Here is a 22445-nt window from a genome sequence, read left to right as displayed (position 1 = left end):
CTTGGTGGTGTATTGGCCTCGGGACTAGTGGTTATTCTTTCAGTAACTGAAAGTTCTAGATTCATCTGTTACAATGAGCTCAGTTAGCTTGGGTGAGCCTCTAAACCTCTCAAAACCTCAGTTTTTCCATCTATGCCGCAAGGAATTGGTCTAAATAATCTCTTGAACTTCAGGCATCTTAAATACCTGAGAGTAAAGGAATAGGGTCATGCCACATGTGAGCTTGCAGTATTAGAAATAAATATTTATCTTGCAAATCAATGATGTATCAAGAGTTAATATTAGATAGAAAGATATCTGAGAGTTTATACATATGCCTCATTTGGCTTCAAAGTATGTTAATGATTTCAGCAAAACAGAGATACATGACAGAACAATCCAGCATATTTTAGAGATATTTGGTAATGCCTTCCTGCTAAAGCAAATATACTTTATTAACTCACAAATATGAAATAGTAATAGATTTATGATATCTCAGATGCTAAGTAGTAATTAAAGTTGAAACTTATTTGCCAACCCTTATCTCCCGTCCTCTTTCCATTCTTATTCCCCTCCCCATTCAGTTTATATCATTAGTTAACTGTATTATTGCTATTATAACAGTAGAATAATGCATGAATGAGATACTTGAAAGTATACAATTATAATTGGTGAAGGCAATGAGTTATTGAGGTTCATTCAATCAAGAATGAAAATGCTTCACAAGTTTTTTAGTATTTAGACTAATTTCCTACTAACCTACTTAGTTGAACTGATGGATCAGTTCAGTCAACCCTGTAACCACACTAATAGCCTACTGGTTAAAAACTTTATTTCAGTCCAGGTTGTGGAACAACTTTGGGTCCAATCAGATGATGGATCTTACCAGCTGAGGAGTTTGTCCTGATGTCTTGATTTTAGCTGAGTTTGGTGTCCAGGTAGGTGTTTTGTTGAATGGTTAAGACTCTTGAGATAGGTCTCTAAGAGAAAAAAGCAGTAAAGTTTGAGCTTTATTGGGAAAGGACATTGGATAAAATCAAAGGGGGGGGGGGGTAATGTGGACATTATATATTCCTTATTAGCAAATAAAAATGCTGTATATTGGAGCTAAAACCTTATACATGTGAATTAATTTTACTCAGAGGCAAAATGTTAAAAATTGGAACGTTTCATTAGTTGAAAAGTGTATATGTGTAAAAGTGGTATAGAAGTTTCTTTATCTTATGATATTGAATGGAATTTAAAAGTTAGTATTTGAGAAATATGGTTTATTTCATACTAGGTGTTGCAATTACAGTTTGGGTAATTGGCCACTAGATGGCAGGACTGTAATATGCATGTGGGTCAGAAAACACTGTAAAGGGGCATTCTGTAGGCATAGATAATATGGTTTATTTTATACTAGGTGTTGCAATTACAATTTGGGTAATTGGCCACTAGATGGCAGGACTGTAATATGCATGTGGGTCAGAAAACACTGTAAAGGGGCATTCTGTAGGCATAGATAATTTAAAAAGTCAACATATGGAATTCCTTTCAATACAGTTTAAATACACAAGTTAAGCAGATACTTACATGTTAGGATTTTTGTAAATGCTGGAGACACAAAAATGAATGTTATATGACCTATGTCACCAAAGAGATGATAGTTGGAGATAGGTGTGAGGTCTTTTTGTTTTTTAAAGCACTAATAGACTGTGGTAAACACTATTATTATAGATTTTTTATTTTAAAGTATAATGGGACGTAAAGACTATGAAAATTAATTCTGCCTGTGACAATGACGTTGAGACAAGCAAGGAGTTCTTGGAAAGTTATAGAGAATGTAAAAGTCTGAGGAGGAGCCTATCTCCTAGAAAACAAAACAAAAAACATAATCTAAAGCAAAAAGTACAAAAATAACTTATCTTTTACTGTTATGGATAAAGTGACAATGTAAAATTTAAAATAAAATCAAAAAATGAAACTAATTGCCTTTTTTTAAAGATTTTATTTATTTGTCAGAGAGAGAGGGAGAGCGCAGAGGCAGAGGGAGAAGCAGGCTCCCCACTGAGCAGGACCATGGGATCATGACCTGAGCCGAAGGCAGATGCTTAACTGACTGAGCCACCCAGGCGTCTCAAAAAATGAAACTAATTCCTATGTAATCCTTACTTATAATCCAGTGGTTCACAACCAGGGACAATTTTGCCTCCGTACATTTGGCAATGTCTAGAGACATTTTAAAAAAAAAATTTTTTTTATTTTTAAGTAATCTCTACATCCACTGTGCGGCTTGAACTCACAACCCCAAGGTCAAGAGTCACACGCTGTACCAACTGAGCCAGCTAGGCGCCCCCCTCTAGAGACATTTCTTGTTGTCACAGTTGGGGAGAGGGTGCTGCTGGCATCGAGTATGTGAAGGTCAGGGATGCTGCTAAACAGCCTAGTATGAACAGGACAGGCCTCCACAAGAAAAAAATTACCTGGCCCAAAATGTCAACAGCACCAAGGTACTGTAACTAGGTAAATGAACCTAGAGGTTTAGAACTGGACAGGAGAATACAGGTAAAATTCAGCATTTTGGAAATTGAAAGCTATAATTTTTGTCTCAAGATCAGGAGCAGATGAGGTCTGGTGTTTGGGAGAAAAAAGGCTGGAAACAGCACCTTGGATTGAAGATATTTGGGCAAGCTCACTGAACGGCTTTTGAATATGTACAGTTGGAGCTAGGACAACACAAGCTTGATCTTGCCTTGGCTAATAAGGGTTAGAGGGCAAGTGGCCAGAGTCAGCACTGTGGGACATGCAGACCAGGGTTTGGATCTCGGCTTTGGCATTTGTTAGCTAGGTGACTCACTTTACTGTCTAAGTTTCCATTCCTTTAAAATGGGAAACTTGTTGAGAGGATTAGAAATGTATGTAAAATACCTAGGACATAAAAGGTGCTGCATAAATGGGGTTTAACATTACTGCGATACTGTGAATAGTCCAGTTATATCCCCCCTTCCACAGTTTGTCTTCGCCCCTTTGGAAAATTAGTCAGAATACAACTGAATGTAATAACATTGAAAATAGAAAAACATATGAATTGTGGGATGGGGAGAGAAAAAGTAAATGACAAGACACAAAACTTTTGCAAGACATCATTGGGAGAAGTATTGAAAGCTGAGTCAGAATCACCGAGCTCTCTCAACAGTATTGTTCTCTGTGAGGGAGAAAATAGCTAATATTTCCATGAGGAGGCGAGGGGTTACGGGGGTGGGGGTAGGGGAAGATGGTGCTGTGATTAGCCAAACACAGACTGGCTAAACCAACTGTGCTGTTCCTTCACCTACACAGCTGAAGGGAATGAAGCCCACAATGGTGCTGACTGTTCTCACTTGCTGTTACTACCACTGTTCCAGGGTAGGTGACGTTGCCCTGCAGCAATATGTATATCCCCAATCCATGCTTTCCTTGCTGATTACTTCATGCTTTCTGAGCTTCATACCTCCAAGGCCTTCTCCACCATAGTCACTCTTAGCTGATGATCTTGGTTCCTATTTCACTGCCAAAATAGAAGCCTTCATAGGAGAACTTTCATGGACTCACACTTCATCTACTCACCTCATGCACCTGTGTCCATTCAGTCTACCTCTTTCTCTGTTACTAAGCATGCACTTGAACCATCTGTACTCTTAGCTAAGACCAACCTCTCACTGATATACTATATTCCATCCCTTTTCACCACTAAAGGCATGATTCCAGTAATTCTCACCCATTCTCTTGGATCATAATTATTCCCTCTCTTTTGGATCATTCCTATCACCATGCCAACTGCTGTTATTTCTCCCATTAATTTTTTTTTAACTGTGCCAGCTTTATTTTGCTTCTTTTCTATAAACTTTTTAGAATCCTCTATATTGACCGGCTGACTTTCTCTGCTTCCATTTTCTCTTGAACAAGGTCCATCAGGCTTTCACCATCACTGCTCCACAAAAACTGTGCTTTTCGCCAGGGCATTCGTATTGCTAAATTCAATAACCAGCTCTCACACCTCATCTTCCCTGAACTATTAGCAGCATTTGATATGGTCAGTTACATTTTCCTCCTTAAAACATTTTCTTGGTTTCTTAGCTACCACACCTTGCTGGCTTGCTTTCTGCTTTGTTTGCTCCTTAGTCTCTTGCTTTCCCTCTACATGCTTCCTCTCCCAACCTCTATATTTTTGGAGTGCTCTGTAGTTAGTCTTGAGAACTCTTCCTTTTCTATCTATATTCAGTTTCTTCATAATTTTCTCCAATGTCATGGCTTTAAATACCATATGCTGATGATTCCCATATTTATATCTCTGGCTTAAACCTCTATCCTGAATTCCAGGCTTGTTGCCTAAACTTCCTCAACCTCTTTAGTTCCATCTCAAAATTAATGTGTCTAACACTAAACTCTATATACAAACTCCCAAACTTCCTCGTCTCGGATAATGGAAATGTAATTCTTCATTTGCTGAGGCCCAAACTTTGGAGTAATGCGTAATACTGCCTCTCTTGTATTAAAAACATCTCACATCTGAAGTGTCAGCAAATTCCATTGTCTGACTCTATTTTCAGTTATATCCCAAATCTGTCTAATCTGGAACAAGTCCTTCTCCTCTCACCTGGTATTGCAGTGATGGGTTGGTTGATTTTCCTAAGTATTCTTTGGTCTTCTTTCCCATTCTGCTTTTAATATAGAAGCCAGAATAATCCTCTTGAACTTAGTCAGATCATATTGCCCCTCTGCTCAAATTCTCTACTGACTTCCAAAAGATCCTGTGTGTTCTAGGCCTCTGTTAACTCTTAGACCTTCTTTACTACTATTCCCTTGCTCATCCAGCTCCAGCCACGATGGCCTCATCACTGTTTCTTGAATACTTCAGTAACAGTCTTGCCTCAGGTTCTTTGTACTTGCTGCTCCTCTGCTTTTCCCCTAGATTCCCTTGTGGTTCCCTTTTCCTAAGGGCAAAATTTTAACACCTATTTTTAAACATTTTCTCTATACTCTTTCCCTACTTTAGTTTTTCTCCTTAACACTTAACATTCTCTAGATACTATATATAGTATTTATATTTATATATATTTATATTCTGTGTATTTCTTCTGCTGTTTGTCAATCTTCCCTCTCCAAAAGGACAGGGATTTTTGTCTGTTTTGTCCATTATTATAATAGCAGTGCCTAGAACAGGGCTTGCCACACAGTAGGTACTCAATATTTGTTTAGTGAATTTTAAATGACTCTTGTTGAGTGAACATCAAATGAATCTGGTAACCCTATAACCATCCACACTGGGGAGAAAGGTTAGAGTAGACATGAAAATTTGTTACACAATAATACTCAGCAATGTAATTTGGCAAAAAATATCAAAAAACATTTCCTCTCAGAATCACTAAAATTACTTGAAATCCTTCAGAGCCATAACTAATGGTCAGAGATATGATAAGGGTTGCCACAGGGCTTGGTGAGGAGTAGGCAAAACTAGGAAAATTCGGTTCTCCTATGGATGTATCTGGAAGCTATTCTTCTTAGGGACTTTGACAACCCTACTCGTCTACTTGTTTTAAGGTTTCTTGACTGATATCTTAATTGATTGCTGTGACTAAAATAAGTAACCCAAAATGTTAGGGAATAAAATAATTTTTTTTATGGCTTATAATTCCACAGTGTCCCTGGGCAGTTCTTCCCAACATGGTATTGTCCAGGGTCACTGAGACAGCATCAGTCATCTGAAGGCTTGACCAGGAGCTCAGCCAGACCTCTCAGCCAGATCTCAGTTCTTTCCACATGGTCCTTACATTGAGCTTCAAGTTACTGTGACTGGGTTCCAAGAGCAAGCATTCCAAGAAGTAGAAAGCAGAAGCTTCTGGGTCGTTTGAGGGCTAGACCCAGAACAGGCATAGTATCAATTCTGTTTTATTCTATTAGAGTAGTCAGAAGCCCAGCCCAGAGACTGTGGAAGCAGGACTGCACAAGAAGTGTGGTTCATTAACTTATCTGTCACATTGGGTACTTTCATTAGACACCTCCAGAACACTGAATCACACTCCTTAGGCCTACCTCTGGTTTCAGCTGAAGCTGAAGTGTATACTTCTGTACAAGCTCAGGCTAACTTTGCACTTCTCACTAAAAGTGAGAGCCAGATTTTTCGGCGCTCTGCCCCAAATCCTTCTCTGATACCAGGGAACCTGAAAATACAGGTGAGTTAACTTCTAGAACAACCTTATATCAGTGGGAGATGGAAGCTCCAGCCTCTTGTCCCTGGGGAAGATAATTCTGGGAAGCATGATCTATGCATTAGGACCCTCAGTATGTCCTGATGAATTGAGCCCGGTAATGGGTATTAAGGAGGGCACGTACTGCATGGAGCACTGGGTGTTATACGAAAACAATGGATCGTGGATCACTACATCAAAAACTAATGATGTATTGTATGGTGACTAACATAATATAATAAAATTAAAAACTACAAAAAAAAAAAAAATTGAGCTCCTTTTGCCCAGAGAACTTTGGTTATGGACACTTATATTGGATTTTTCTACCTTTTGAACTCATTTTCCTTGGTCCCTCATTCCTATGTCCTAGGATCTCCACCCAAATAAACTACCTGCATTCAAGATCTTTCTGACTCTTCTTTTTTGGGGAAACAAACTTAGGCATTTTATCTAATAATGAGAAAAATCCTTTCATGTTTCTTTTAAAGAAGAAAGTTGGGACTTCTGAAAATGGTTGAACCTGTGTCTATAAATTCCAATCTTTCCATTTCATTAAAAGGGTTTATAGTCTAAGGGCTGAAAATGTGTTTCAGTGTATAAAGCTAATTGAAGTGGTGGGGAAAGTTTAGTCCTTTGTTAAATGGAAACCAACTGGATAGGATGACTCATTCTGTCTTGGCCATTCCTGCAAAGAAGTTGGATGGCTCCAGATTTAGAAATAGTGCATTTAAATGTGCACACAACTTTCCTTTCTTCAAGATAGATTAAACTTTACTGTAAAGATAATACTGTCCCCTTAGGAAAGGTGACTGTTGTAAAATTTTCCTGTTTTAGGAAAAGAAAATATTCAGTGCAAAACCTTTAAATGTGGTGTATAAGCTAAGAGCTGGCACCTTAATTCAGTAAATAATTCAGTTGTTCAACTGAGAGAAGTTTTTATGCAAACTTTGGAAGAGTTTCAATATGTATATGTGTGTATTTACACTGCTAGTTGAATTTATATTTGAAGATATATATTTGAAGTAATCACTTAAGTTATATTTCTTTTACAATTTATTTGTATATCATCTTCAAAAAATGATTTATAGCTACTTAAAATGATACATAAATGTGACCAGGTAGAATGTATTGGAATTAAAATAAAAGCAGTGTAACAGGGTGAGGCCCAGAGCAGATATATATCCAGATACATGTGCTTCTGTGCTGGCCTTTGTCATCTCTTGAGATGAATATAGAAAAATACCTGCAAAAGGCTGAAGTTCTCCCCAAAATACAGTTTGGATCTTTTCTAGCATACAAATGAACATAAAATGGAATCCAAAAGTTCTGCTCTGTGTAGCATGGCAATGATTGATTTAGCTTGAAAACAATTTAAAGCCGTTATAATCAGATACTTGCTTCAGGTGAAAAACCACAAAAACAGAATTCTTGAAAACCTCCCTTTAGCACCTATAGAATACCTGACCTTGAAGAGCCGTTTCCTCACACATCTTCCAAGATGTTCTATTTGTTCAGTATTCACCAAGATAATTGAGACAACTTGTGTATTGGCTTGTTGTTTATAAATTGGTTAAAGGTTCTGGGACATCCTCCAAAAATAACTATTTTCACATTTAAAAAGTTGGTCAGTAACTCTCTTTTCTGGCAATAATGAGCTTGCAGAACCTGTTGTTTGTTCAAGCTAGTCACGATTTGAGATAATAATATAAGCACATCATTAGCCTGTAAAACATTGTTCATCTTTCTGTTCTCTATGGGACTGTGTCCAACTCATCTGAAAGCAGCATCTGATTGTTAAGAATCAAGTTATAAAGAATGGTGGGGGTAATAACTTTGCTTTACCCTTGTGGAAAATTTCAGCTCTTCTATCAGAAATCTATTTTTGATAAATTTAAGGATTGTTTTAGGCTGCTCTTCTAGTTGAAGACTAGCTTGAATTCATTTTGGTGTTACATGATTTAAAAAAAAAAAATTAGTATGTTTTACAAGCTATCAATTATCTGGGCAGCCAGCCCCAGGATGACATTCACAAACCATAGGACTTTCCAAAATTCCGGTTTATCTAGGTTGAACCCACAATTTCCCTTTGATGCCAACCCAAGAATGTTGATATTAGTTTTTTTTTGTTTTTTCCTTTTATCCACTCAGCACTGCCTCCAGCCCCCCAAAGCTGTCATTCCATCTCTAGAACTTTGCTTTTGCTCCAGGTTATGCCATTGTAATAACAGTGTCTTTAGCCAAACCACTTAACCTTTCCATGTCTCATTCCTCAGCTGAAAGCACCTACCTCATGGGGTTGTGGTGATTAAATGAATTCATACACAAAACTGTAGGGGAGGAAAAAATTGTTTTTTTCTTCTACCCTCCTAGGCCTTCTGGCTGGGGCCCTATAAATTGGCTGACAAAAAATTAACTTGAAAACAGGTTCTTAGCATGTACATTGAATACAGTTGGAACACTTAGAGATGAGGAATTCAAAGGAGTGGTTAGAATTTGGGGTCTATATACCTAACTTAGAAGCGGAAACGACGGGAAAGAGCACTTATGGAAGAGCAAATGGCTTTTTGGAAAGATAAATGGGTCCTTCGAGGCATATACGGGAGATATGATAGTTTGTGACACTGTGTGTCTGGGTGTGGTGCCGACTTCTTGTCTCCCAGAAGCTAGTAGAGTGGCTTCTGGGAGGGGATTTGTGACAACTGAGTCCTTTTGGGAGGCCCTGCTTTTAGGCAGATAAGGGATTTCAAGAACTCAAATGCCTTCAGCTCAAAATAATCCTGTTAAAGTGGCATATTTTGGGGATGGCATATCCTGATCCCCTTCAGTGTATAAGACTGTGTAATACTCTTAGAACATTCCTGACAAATAGCAAACACTCTCTGAATGCATGGTGCTGTTGCTGTGATGGAATGCTGTTTGAGCATCCGTAGGTGAAGGTCTGGCTTGAGCTTTGCTTGTACCAGAGCCCGTGTCCGCTGAGTTAAAGGTGAGGATGATATAAGGGCGCCTGGGTGGCTCTGTCAGTTAAGCATCCGACTCTTGGACTCTTGGTTTCGGCTCAGGTCATGATCTCAGGGCTCATGGCTTGGAACCCCAAGTCAGACTCTGTGCTCAGCGGGGAGTCTTCTGGAGATTCTCTCTCCTTTTCCATCTCCCTCTGCCCCTCCCCCCACTCATACACAGGCTCTCCCTAAAATAAATAAATAAATCTTTTTTTTTTTAATTAAAAAAAAGGTGAGGAGGATCTAATCCCTCACTTCTCCTTCTCCTTCAAGATTCTGAACCAGTTGAGAACAAAGAAGACAGTGGTGCTGGATGGCCCAGAGCCAGTGTGGCTGGAAGCCGAGCTCGGAGCCCCGGGGCCGTAGTACAGTAGGCACTGAGGGCAGCACGAGCTGCCGTGAGCCAAGAGCTGTGCAGGGTCCGCGTGCCTCTGAGAGTGCAGATGTTTGCTTCACATTTTAAAAATTAAAGCCAGAAGTGCTCCGGCTGCCGCTGTGGATACAAGCTGGGCTTTCTCTTCCTGCTGACGAGTATAGTTCTACTCTCCGTTGGCTAAGGAGACACTGGTGTGAACCAATGTGCTTTGTTGACCTGACACTCCTCCCCGATCTACTGACTGGGTTTGAGCTAGATCACCGTGCAGAAACCTGTGTGGCAGAACTGTCCTATGAAGTTGTGACTCATGTTTCCTCTTTCATTTGAAGGTTAAATCTGAATGTCAGTTCCTTGCTCCGGCTGGTACAGGGCAGGCGGATGCAGGCCTTGGCCCCTGCATGTGGGATCCCGCCGACCTGCCGACGATGGGGGGTGCAGGCTCACAGGGGATCAGCTCCACCAGGGGTTCACGGGATTCGTTAGGTCACAACGCACACATACAGAGCAAACCACGTGTCTAGAATTTTCACTCTGCTGGGTTTTTTGTTGTTGTTGTTGTTGTTCGTGCATTTTTAATATCCTCCGTGGCATCCTCTGGGTATGCTGAGCTGCCGGCCTGGAGCTAATGCACCATACAAAACCATGTAAAGTTCCCCAGCACAGAGCAACCATTCAGTAAATGTCAGTTATTATTATTATTAGCCCTGATCAATAGAGAAATGCAGCCCACTGGTTACTGGTTTCTCCCTGGTCTACCCCATCAGTTCAGTCACTCCTCCTTGTACGAGAAGTTGCTAGTAATTGAGATTTGCTAAGAATGGAAGATTTTTTTCCCTTGGCATTTCTGAGAAGGCAGAAATGTTTGTCAAAGTCTCCAACACTTTTCTTAGAGAAAGGAAATGTTGATGGAAGTTCCTACATTTTGAGCCAAGGCAGAAACACACAGTGCAGATAATGAAGTTTCTATTTATAACATGGATTCGTACAGATTTCTCCACTGGAAGAACACAGGCAGTTGGACTACAGATCCCACATGTGTTCAAATATATTTTGTGTGACTTAGCTAGTCTCAAGGCTTCCCTGGGCCTGCAAACATAAACAGATGGTCCTGGCAGGGGTGACACCACAGCCTGTTTGCTGAAAGCTTCCTCTGGAAGCTTCCTTTGGGGGAGGGAATGTGCACGCTCAGTGGGGTGACCATGATCGTGCATCTGGTTTGTCTAGACTGGCCAGTGTTCTTCTGTTGTACTGGCATCTCAAGTGGTGTAGCATTTGTCACTCTCAAAAATGCTCCAGTTTAGGTGATAAATTATATGCTTACTTCAAAATGAAAACACATCATATATTCCGCTTGCCAAGGACAAGTTCTAAAATCACAGAAAAAGATTTCTTTCCTAATGCATTAGACAATTTTGCAATAGAAGCCATAAAACTGATAGAGGTCAGGATGATGGATCTATCTGTATTTCTCTAAGAAATGGCTAGAGAATTAAAAGACCCAAAAGACCAAACATAGAGAAATTATTAATGAAAAATCCAGAAGCCTAGCAGGCAATTAACATTAATAGCCTCCAACATTTTGTAGACCTTACTCTTGGGGTCCCATCCAGCCAAAATGCAGAAGAGGATTCCTGGAGAATGCAGATCACGCTCCAGGACCACCCCCACTTACTGGTGGTGCTGTGTAGCTCATGGCTCACGGGTTGTTAGGGTGCCATTTCTTGTGGAGCGGTCCCCTCCATATCCAGCCGGTTGAGCCCAGCTGAGTCAAGATAGGGGGCGAGTCTGAAGGGTTTTTGACTGACCATTAATCCCCACTGGATTAGGGGGTCACTGGTGAGATGGCTGGAATCGGGCAGTGGGGTTAAAGCCCTCCATCTGGAGATAACTAAGTCCCTCCCACTTTCTGAAACTTTGCAATATGTTCAAGATGGCAGGGTGTGAGAGGTAGGGAGAAGACAGGAAGATTAGTATTGGGGAAGAATCCTTTCAGTGGGAAAATCTTTCAGTGGAAGACACAAAGCTGTCAGGCAATTTGGGGCAAAAAGGGGAATTGTTATCAGAGTTATCAGTGTGGCTTAGATCCAAATTTGATAAAGTATCCTTTGAGGGATTCTAGTTTTCACAGGATAGGACTCTCTAGGGACAAAGAAAAAAGCCTGGAAAAGCCCAGCCCAACCATACCCCTGTACTTCCAGAATTTGGGAGAATGAAGGAGTTGGGGATAAGATAATAGACATAGAAGGGAGACAAAGATCATAATCAGAAAGTGTGAGAAAAGATATAAAGTATATGAATATCATATAACATGTAATAATGCTATATATTGTTAGTAGACACACAGATAATAAAATTATACAAACAGGCATGGGTTGTATGCATCCACTACAGGGAAACAGTGATCCTGGGGGAAAACGGGGGGGACAGAGATGGGCCACAGCAGGGCTTTTAGTTGTCTCTGTCATTATTCTCTCCAAATTACATTGGAAGTGAATACTTTGACAGCAGTGACAGGACTCTGATTTCCAGGTTCCTGGATTCTTGTGGGGCCTCTGAGAGCCCCATTACTCCTGGTTTCCCACAGGGGTCAAGCCAGAACTGCATATTCTTGGGTATGAGGTTCACCTTGCTCTTCCCTCCTAGCATGCAATTGCCAAGATTTGCCTAAACGCAATTATTATATATTTTGGTTACCATGGATTCTGAGTCACATATTTTCTCTTAAGGAGAATAGTGTGATAGACTTTTTTGGTGTCATATTTTAATGAGTAACCTTTTTGGCCAATCAATGATCCATATGCAGAGGGGGGAGGGTAATGGCCCTGGGAAAAGTTTATATTGAGGAGGAAGTAGAATGTGTTGGAGAAAATCCAATAAAGCATGTGGAAGAGAAAGAAAATCCAATAAAGCATCCAATAAATCCAATTTTTGCATGGCAAAAAGGGGCTAGGATTCATGGGAAGGGATTTTCCTAGTTATAATAAGGACTCTATCCCCTATTCATACTTGTCCAGACCAGTGGTTCTCAAAATGTGGTCACCAACTCACAGCATCAGCATCACCTGGGCCCCACACCAGACCCACTGAATCAGAAACTTTGGGACTGGTACCATCCATCCGTGTTTTACAAGCCCTCTAAGTGATTCTAAGACACACTAAAGTTTGGTAACCACTTCTCTAGACTCACTTCTTGTTGCCCACAATGAAGGTCATTAAAAATCACCACCACTGTTGATTTGAATCAAAAAGAAGAAATGGGAGAACAAAGGAGGTCAACAAAACCCAAGTAAAGGACAGGCCTAAGCTAGTAATTGCAGTAAACTATTAGAGAACACTAACAGTAGTGTAGACAAAATTAAACATAATGGTTTAAAATTATAGAGAAACCTAAAATTAAGAAAAAGATCTAGGATAATGCTAAAATTAAAATGCAATAAAATAGGCTAAAAGTTAAAAATAGAATAAGGGGGAGGGGCACCTGTGTGGCTCGGTTGAGTGACCGCCTTCGGCTCAGGTCATGATCTCAGGGTCCTGGGATCGAGCCCCGCATGGGGTTCCCTGCTCAGCAGAAAGCCTGCTTCTCCCTCTTCCTCTGCCTGCCGCTCTGCCTACTTGTGCTCTATCTCTCTGTCAAATAAATAAAAATATATTAAGTGTCTGACTTGATTTCAGCTCAGGTCATGATCTCGGGGTCCTGGGATTGAGTCCCGCATCCAGCTCTGTGCTCAGCATGAAGTCTGCTTGTCCCTCTCCCTCTGCTCCTACCCCCCGCCCCCCGCTCATTCTCTCTCTCGCTCGCTCTCTCTGTGGAATAAATAAATAAGTAAAATCCTTTAAAAAAAATAAAATGAAAGGTCAAGAAGTAGGAGAGGAAAAATATACTGGTGGGATGGGAAACAGAGAAGCAAAGAGGAACAAGGTCCCTGATGGAGTGTGGAGGTGGGTGTGCTTACCTAGCGTCAAGGCAGAGGGCTGCACTGTTCCTTGTGAAGAAGTGGAGGGTGGAGAGTCTGGCACACCCTCATGGCTTCCCTATCACTTGACCCCCTTTCAGGACCTTTCAGCTCTCCACCGAAGCTGGAAGCAGATCGTCGCAGACCAACAAATATCTTTCCAGTACAAATACCGTACCTGTTACTGTGCTGGGGCCTCATTTGGTTCTTTTTTAGCAAAGGTGGAAAACCTTTGGCTTGTCCTGGCTAATTGGGAGTTAATTTGATTTGCCTCAGTTGAAAATCTTGGATATGATGGCTTCAGTGCTTCCAAAGACACAAAATTTCCACTCACCATTCAGCAGAGGTAAGAACCTGAATGAAGCTCACTGAAATAACTACTATGATTATCTGGGTTTCAGGACAATTAGAATGGCTTTCTCTATTTTAAGTTTCATTTCTTATTCTGACTCTTCAGTGAAGAGGAACTATTATGATGGTCCAAGAACAAGGACAGAATATTCCAGCTCACATTCCAGCAAGCCACCTATCTCGGAGGTGAAGAGAGAAGAACGAGGATGCATCCAGAAGTGTCCTGGGTTGCAGACTTAGGATGAACTGCTTAACGCGATAGCTAGTAAGAAATAGTTGGCTTGAAAGGTGGTGCGAAGTTTCGGGGTTTGCTCTCCTCTAGGAGAAGACCAAAGAGAGGTGGATTTCTTCCTCAGCACAGATGATCAAAGCTGGATGAAACACGCAGTCAAAACTGCGATTGGGGCAGCTATCTCTATGGAGTATAAAACTGATACTAGTACTATTTTTGAAAGAAAATGTTTAGAATTAATGTTCTCTTGTACTAAAATGGAGAAAATAAATGTTGGGAATAATAAAACTGAAAGGGTAAGATAAATTGTGCGATATTAATATGATTTAGAGCACATATATTTTAGGTAATGAATAACACTTTGATTAGGTGATACCTATATAAAGTACAAAGAATTTTAAACTACCAACAAATATACTGTTAAGATGAATTTTCCCTCCCACTCCTGTTCTCCGGTTCTCTGGGTTTTTCCATTCAGGAGGCAACGAAATACAGTTAAATTTTGTTCAAAGATTTTTTAAAAATACATTTTTTAAGTTTATTTATTTAGTAATCTCTTCCCCCATTGTGGGGTTCAAACTCACGAACCCAAAATCAAGGGTCGCATGCTCTTCCCACGGAGCTAGCCAGGGGCCCATAGTTCAAAGATTTTTAAATGTTTTGAGTTGTTGATCAATTATTTTATATTTAATTTTATTTTCAGAGAGGGGCTATATTATGGATCGCCTTATGACAAATTTCCTGGGCATTTAGCCTCTACTTTACTTGATAAATGTCAACAAACAAACAACCTTTCCTCTGCATTAGCACTGAAGAACCAATATTTCCTCTGAAATAGAATTTTCTAGATCTTGTAATGTCTTTTGCTATTAAATACAGCTTGACAAAGGGATTTTTAATAAAATATATTGGAGGATGCCCTAGGACCAGCCTTAAAAACGAATGAGAGCGGGAATAATAATGATGACTGTTCTTTATCTAGTACCTACTGTGTGCTGAGTCCTTCAGTGCATTACTTCCAATTTTGAAGCTGATAGATTCACAAAAACTCTGAGAGGTAAACATTAGCATGTCTGTTTTAAGATTGAGTAACTTACCAAAGCTCTACAATTGGTAACAGCCCAAACTTAAACTCAGGCATTTCCAGTTCCAGTTGCTCTTTTACTATATTCTCCTACTGGTCAATGCTACTTAAAAGGGGATGGCATATGGAACTACTAAGATCAAAAGAAAGGAGAAAAAAAGGGACCAGTATAGGAAAACATCTAAGGAGAAACCATGGCATTCAAAGAAGGCCGGGTTATTCAAAAAGTCTGGGGCTTTGTTAAAAAAAACTGTTCTGTGATTTATATAGCATCACAAACTAATATTTCCTGTTTGCTAGAGTCATTTTCTCTAGTATTTATGAGGATTCTGTTGTCACACCAGATCTCCTTTGGAAGGAGGATTTTTTTTTCCCTTTCTGGATGTTTATGCTGTTGTATCTGCAATTGCCAGTGTTGGTTCACCTGGACCTGGAAACTCTAATTTCTGGACAATGAGGCTGAAGGGTAACAATATTGGATGTAAGATCCCCACACTGGCCCTAAGCTTTGTGGTTACTGTTGAGGCATCTGTGATAGAATATTCTAATGGTTTGCCAAGAAAAAGACTATAATAGTTATCTGTTGTTGCATTTTAGTTACCCTAAAATATAATGGCTTAAAGCAACGTTCATTATGGTACAGTTCCTGTGGGTAGGGAATGCAGGTGGCTCTGGTTCAGGCTCTTTGACAGGTTTGCGGTTAAGGGGTTGGCTGGGGCTGGCGCCATCTCCACATCTCCAGGCTTGACTCTGGGAAGATCTGCTTCCACACTCACTCATGTGGCTGTTGGGGGTTGGAGACATTAGTTCTCTGCCACACGAGGCTCTTCATAGGGCAGCTCACAGCATGGCAGCTGATTCCCTAAGAATAAGCAAGCAAGAGAACAAGAGAGGGTGCTCAACATAGAATTTATAATTTTTTGTAATTCAGTCTTGGGAATTAATTACATACCATCCTGTCTATTCTATTCTGTTTGGTTCTATTCCTTATAGACAGGTCAGTAAATCCTGCCCATACTCAAGGGGAGGGGACGGCACAAGAGCAGATTAGCAGTCAGTAAACAGGGATCCTTGGGGGCTATATCCAAGGGTGCCCATGACAAAGATAATATATTATCATTGCCTGCTCCTTTAGAGCCTGTTTACTGCTTTGTTCCTCTCTTTAAACTGTATATTCTATAAAAAAAAACAAAACAAGGGCTGTGTCTCTCGTTTACTATTCTAACAAATGTGATACCTAATACGTAGTCAATAAATGTTTAATAAATGAATAGGTTAAAGGATAAATTTTAAAAGTGGTTATGGTTATGATTCTCATACAAGTTAATATCTGTCAGATTTTTACTTAACTCACTAATTAATGAGAGAACAAATAAGATATTATAACCACTCAAATGAAAATTCAGAGTACCAACTATTTATTGTCAGATAAGGAACGCTGAGATGATTTTTACAAATGGGTGCAAAGTAGCCAAACTGGTCAGTATTCACAGGGCAATAATCAGTGGCATTCACTGGACACAATTTGCATTTCTATGGCCAGAAATTGTTCTCATTACTAACAGTTTTCTACAATTAACTTCTGTCTCTACAGCGCTATAAAATAATATGGTTGAAGGCAAAGGCAGAGATAACCTGTATTGATGAACTAGACAGTGTGCTCACTAAGTTTCAAAATCTTCCAGAATTTTTTCTTACAAATGAATGGCGATGTACTGTATGGTGACTAACATAACATAATAAAATTAAATTAAATTAAAAAAAAAAAAACAAATGAATGGTACAGATGAAGAAAATGTACCCTGAGGAAAGCCCAGGCAAGAGGATAGTCTTAGCTCTTTTCTCTTCAAATTCATATAAGCAGTTAGGACACTTAATTAGGACTTAATATTCCTTGATTATTAGAGAACATTTTAAACATGTTAGAATATCGCAAATGGATCTCCCCACCTTCACAATGCTACTATTCCCTTATACATGGTTCTTGACCTGTGAGATAGAGAGTATCTTTGGCAATAGAAAGTAAAACCAAACCATTTCAGTTCTTCGGGGATTGATGAAGACGTCTTGTAGTAGATTCCAAGGTCTATGAGATCTAGGGTTCTGTCAACAATTGCCAAACATAGATGGACCAGCTACATAAAAATCTTGGTGGGGAGTGTGTGACTGTCGGAGGGTTATGTGTCAAGAATTTTTACTCATGGGCTCTATCCTAAACCTACTGAATCTAAATGTATTAAAGTGAGGCCTAAATAATCTTAAGGTACTCAGATCATTCTATGTGACCAATTTTATTATGCACTAGTCTAGATCATTTCTCATCGAAGTCATTCATGGTTCTGTGACCATGACCAAAATGCATCTAAAGAGTTTATGGAGCCTTTGAGTCTACCATGGAGAAATTATAGATGGCTTTCCCTTTGAGTTTTTCCAGGTGAATATGGGAATAAAGATCCTTGAGAAAACATATTATGCTATCAACTTAGCTGTAAAATCATTACAGAAAAAAAGAAACAAAATAACAAGAGGTGCAACTACAGATCTCTTGCTATATCCTCAAACCATAGACCATGGTTATTATAGAATTAACTAATTTTCGTAGCCTCAGTAAAAAGCCTTTTGATAGTATCAGTCCATGGAAATTTCAACAGATATTTGCAGAATGTCCTCACAGGACCTACTGGAATAAGAGAAAGACAATTATTTACATTTTTTTCTACCATGCAAACTTTGCTTAATCATTTCACTATCCTCAAAAAGCTACAACTATTTGAAATTCAAATGAACATTTACCATCTGTGGTCTTCAGTAACATTGTAATGGTATCATGATTTCAGACATTTCTGTTGATGAATATTAGTCTTCTTGAGCTTTATACCCACTAGTTTTAATTTTGTAGTCCATAAAGTGTAACAGGTAATCTGATTTAGGTCATATGTGTGTGTGTGTGTGTGTGTGTGTGTATCATATATATATGATGTGTGTATATATATATGATGTAAATCATAGAGTGAGAACAGACTTTAGAATGATTAATTCCAATATCCTTATCAGAAAGGGGAAGGTTATGGACTGAATTGTGTCCCTGCAAATTTATATGTTGAAGTCTAACTCTCAGTACCTCAGAATGTGACTGTGTTTGGAGACACAATCTTTAAATAGGTAATTAAATTAAAGTGAGGTCATTAGGGTAATTCCATATGAAATGTGTCCTGATAAGAGGAAGTTTGGTCACAGGCATTGTCTTAGTCCGTTTGGGCTGCTGTAACAAATTATCATAGACTGGGTGGCTTATAAACAACACAAATTTATTTCTCATGGTTCTGGAGGCTGGGAAGTCCAAGATCAGTGTACCAACGGGTTTGGTGTCTGGTGAGGACCAGCTTCCTGGTTCACAGACTGCTGCTATCTTTTCACCATGTCCTCAGTGGTGAAAGGGGCAAAGGCTCTCTGTGGTCTCTTTTATAAGGTCACAAATCCCGTTCATGAGGGCAACACCCTCATCACCTCATCACCTCCCTAAGTACCCCCCTCCTAAATAATCACACTGAGGATGAGGATTTCAACATATGCATTTTGGGGCGACACAAACATAGGAATATTTTGTAGGTGAAGGCAAACACTGGCTACAAGTCCTGCAAGTTTCTGGATGGCTTGAAGCAGAAGATGGACCTACAACAATGTATTCCAAACTGTTTTTACTGTAAACCTCAGTTGGAAATTTATTGAGCATCATGACCCAATAAAACACACGCACCCACACACCTGAAACAGAAGTTTTATAAATTAATATTTACCTTGGATATTCAGAATTCACACTAACGTTTTTATTTTTTATTCTGTATTAGCAAAATATTGCCACAAACCACTAAATTGGTTTCCTGATACACCAGTAGAGTCCCACCTGTAATTGGGAAGCAAGAAATAATTCATACGTAAACATGTAAAATCTTTATTTCAATAAGGGCTGATTCGAAAATGTAAACAAGTGCAATTGTCTGTAGGAATGAAAACTTGTAGGAGAACATGCGTAGTCAAACAGAAAGGCTCAGCAATATTCTGTGATCAATTGAGGGAAACTCAGGAGTGCCTGAGGGTGGGATTTTATTGCTGATTAATCTAAGTTGTTTCAGAAGCAAATGCCTTCTCTAACTTCTATTTACCACGTTTCAAATCTACACATGAAACATTATATTGATTGTTTTTAAAATCTATCGCTATTTTTCTGAGGCCTTGTTTTTGCTAACAGGCTTTTAATAATCATAATTTTTTTCAAGAATGTAAATCTCATGGTTGGTAAGACATACAAAGCAATCTTTTGCCAACCATGTCTATATATATTTGTATCTGTCTGTCTGTCTGCATGTTAAGTGATTATAAGTCTAAAAGGAAAGCAGGGGAAGGGGATTGGAAATGCTGGAGGGAGACAATTGCAATTTTAAATAGGATCATCAGGTCCCAATGAGAAGGTGACATTTGTGTTAAGATCAGAAGGTTTGGAGAGCAAGACATGTGGATGCATATTTAAGGAAGAACTTTCCAGGCCGAGGTAACTGTGACTGCAAAGAACCTGATGCCGGAGCTTGTCTAGTGCGTTGGAGAAGCAGCAAGGAGGCCCCTGGGGTGAGGCAGAGTGAATGGTAGAAGATGACATCAGAGCAGTCACCCCGGGACAATTGTATAGGACACTGGGAGCCACAGTAATGATTTTGGCTTCTACTTGGAGAAAAACATGAAGCTTATGGAAGGTTGGGAGCAGAAGAATGGTAACATTTATCTTACATTGGATAAGATCTGTCTGGCTTCTCTGTGTGGGGTGGGGAGCTATGTGGGAGCAGGGAGATCATATACAATAAGCTGTGCAAAAGATGATGTTGGCTTGGCTAGTGAGGTAGCAGCAGAGTAGGGAGGAGTGGTAGGACTATGGATCTATTTTGAAGGTGGAACTGGCAGTATTTGCCTACAGGTTGGACGTGGGTGTGGGAAAGAGAAGAGTCAAGAATGATTGAGGATTTTGGCCTGAGTTACTGGAAGAACCCTTATAGACCAATTAAATAATGATGAACACTTCAATGGAAAAATAGGCCATGATATAGTTGAACTTAAACAAAAAGTGATTTTTTTAAGGCAGTATATTTTTAGCAGACCTTTTATCAAAGATAAGTGCACAAATCCTAAGTGTATAGCTGGATGCATTTTCACAAAGTGAACAAGATACATCCATGTAACCAGAAACAGATCAAGAAACAGAACATCACTTGCACTCAAGGAAACCCCCCTTATTTTGAAAATTAACTCTATTTAACTCTGTTAAACCTTTTCTGCATAGCAAATGATTTTGAGTAACAGACCACAGAATAGGGGATATCTTCAGAAATTAGGAGAGGAAGAGTTTAAGAAACCTGCCCACAACCATGTGATGGGAATTAGTCATCCACTTGATCTCATGAAATTCATGCTGAAAAGTTCTTTCCTAATAATACAACGTGAGGCAGACACAAAGTAAAAATAGATACATTTTCTGCATAGATGTCAAAATTAGAAAGTTCACTAAAAAGTTGTTAAGAAAAAAAAAAAAAGAGCCCTGAGTTGACAAAAAAGAAACTTCAAAAAACTGAAGTTGAATATCCTAAGGTCCAGTGATCTGTACTTTTAAAGTAAAACATTCGTTATCTGGAAAGCTTGATGAAGGCAAGGATCAAAGTAAGAGGACTTAGATGCTGAGTCTGAAAACTGGACTTGGAACACAGAAACTAAGTTGTAGTTTTTCTCAGAAGTTACATGTGAAGAAATATATGAGCCAAAATGGGTGTGTGAGGGACTGGAGGTGGAGGTGCAGGAGAAATAAGAGATGAAATTCAGTTTCTAGGCGACTATTTCAGCCTCCTCCCCTTCCCACCCCCCAAATACCTTGGAATTAAAAATCTTACATTAGGAAGACAAGAGTCCTTGATTTTGGAAATAATATAGAAAATTGCTTATTTCTGATTGGAAAAAGACCCTGTGATGACTTCATGCTGACAACACAGGAATGCATTTATGCAAATAAAATTTTTTTTCTTCTTCTTAGGCAATATGGAAGGAAAAACATTTTAGAACTCTAAGAAATGACTGGAATTTATCCAAAGCCAATTAAGGACCTTTTAGTGATTAGCAGAAAGCAGCAGAGCAAGCCTGTGAATTGTAGCCAAAGAAAGACTCCATCAATATGTATCGATCCCTATTCTGCCCAGAAAGACACTATACTACTTATTAATATACTTAACCATTCCTTGAGTTATCTTTCTTAATTTTACAGGCTGGGTTTCATTATTTTGATTCTGAGGTCCTATCTTTTGAAGTCCTTTAACAGGCTTGACAATTTAATGCCTAAAATCAGAAAACAGAGACATCAGATATATCATACCTTGATAAATTATCTAGATAATTTATCTCTATAAGGCCAGCTTAAAAAGATACTCATACTTAGAATCCTCCTGAAGAGATTCTTGAAAGCAGATTTCCATCTAAACAAATGGTAATCATCATGCTTTGATAAATTATCCAAATGAGACTCATTATGTAAAATGTTTTATATGCAGAAAATCTTCCAACAGTTCTAACTCTTTTGGTTTATTTTACCTATTTATTCTAAGTGATAGTTGTGGCTACACATTTATGTATCATCTTAATGCAAAACCACCATTGCCATCTGAAAATCCTTTCTACTCTAATCAGATCCACTAAGTCTAAGTTTGTGTTTATTTTTCTTCGCTCTTCTGGCATTGATACCATCCACAGCATTCTGTCAGGAAGCCTATCAGGTGACTGGGAAACATGGAAGTTTATTTATATATTTTTTTAAAGATTTTATTTATTTGACAGAGAGACACAGCGAGAGAGGGAACACAAGCAGGGGGAGTGGGAGAGGGAGAAGCAGGCTTCCCGCCGAGCAGGGAGCCTAGTGTGGGGCTCGATCCCAGGACCCTGGGATCTTGACTCGAGCCGAAGGCAGACTCTTAACGACTGAGCCACCCAGGTGCCCTGAACCGTGGAAGTTTAAATCACGCAAGCTGTGTTTGCCATGTGCACTTGTGCCAAGCCCGGCGAAACACCTGGCTCCGCCTCAAGGATCCATGTGTTACTGCAGACACGTAGTGATGTGAGTGGGATTGCGTGTAACATGCTCTTGAAATTTTTGAAATAAGAAATATTTTAGTGCAACCACATTCACTCATCCTTCGCTTGATTTCAGATCCCTGTCTCTGAAAATGCTATTT

General features: G+C 39.4%; 1 long non-coding RNA gene across 24 annotated transcripts in view; it reads left to right on the top strand.

Moving 5' to 3' along the window:
* LOC118526129 (uncharacterized) overlaps window positions 1-22445 on the top strand; it is an 87526-nt gene that overhangs the window by 18184 nt on the left and 46897 nt on the right. For 8 of the 24 annotated variants that reach the window (XR_013442830.1, XR_013442835.1, XR_013442837.1 and 5 more), the window contains 3 exons: window positions 819-917; window positions 9464-9757; window positions 13621-13865. The exons of 7 other annotated variants lie outside the window; for them this stretch is intronic. This is a non-coding gene — a long non-coding RNA (uncharacterized LOC118526129). Of the gene's footprint in view, window positions 1-818; window positions 937-9463; window positions 9758-13620; window positions 13866-22445 lie in introns of all 24 variants that reach the window. 9 more of the 24 variants (XR_013442839.1, XR_013442845.1, XR_013442840.1 and 6 more) reach the window with 4 other exon arrangements.

This window comes from Halichoerus grypus, chromosome 12 (assembly GCF_964656455.1).
Source record: "Halichoerus grypus chromosome 12, mHalGry1.hap1.1, whole genome shotgun sequence".
Taxonomy (NCBI): Eukaryota; Metazoa; Chordata; class Mammalia; order Carnivora; family Phocidae; genus Halichoerus; species Halichoerus grypus.
This window is presented reverse-complemented; position numbering and strand designations above follow the sequence as displayed.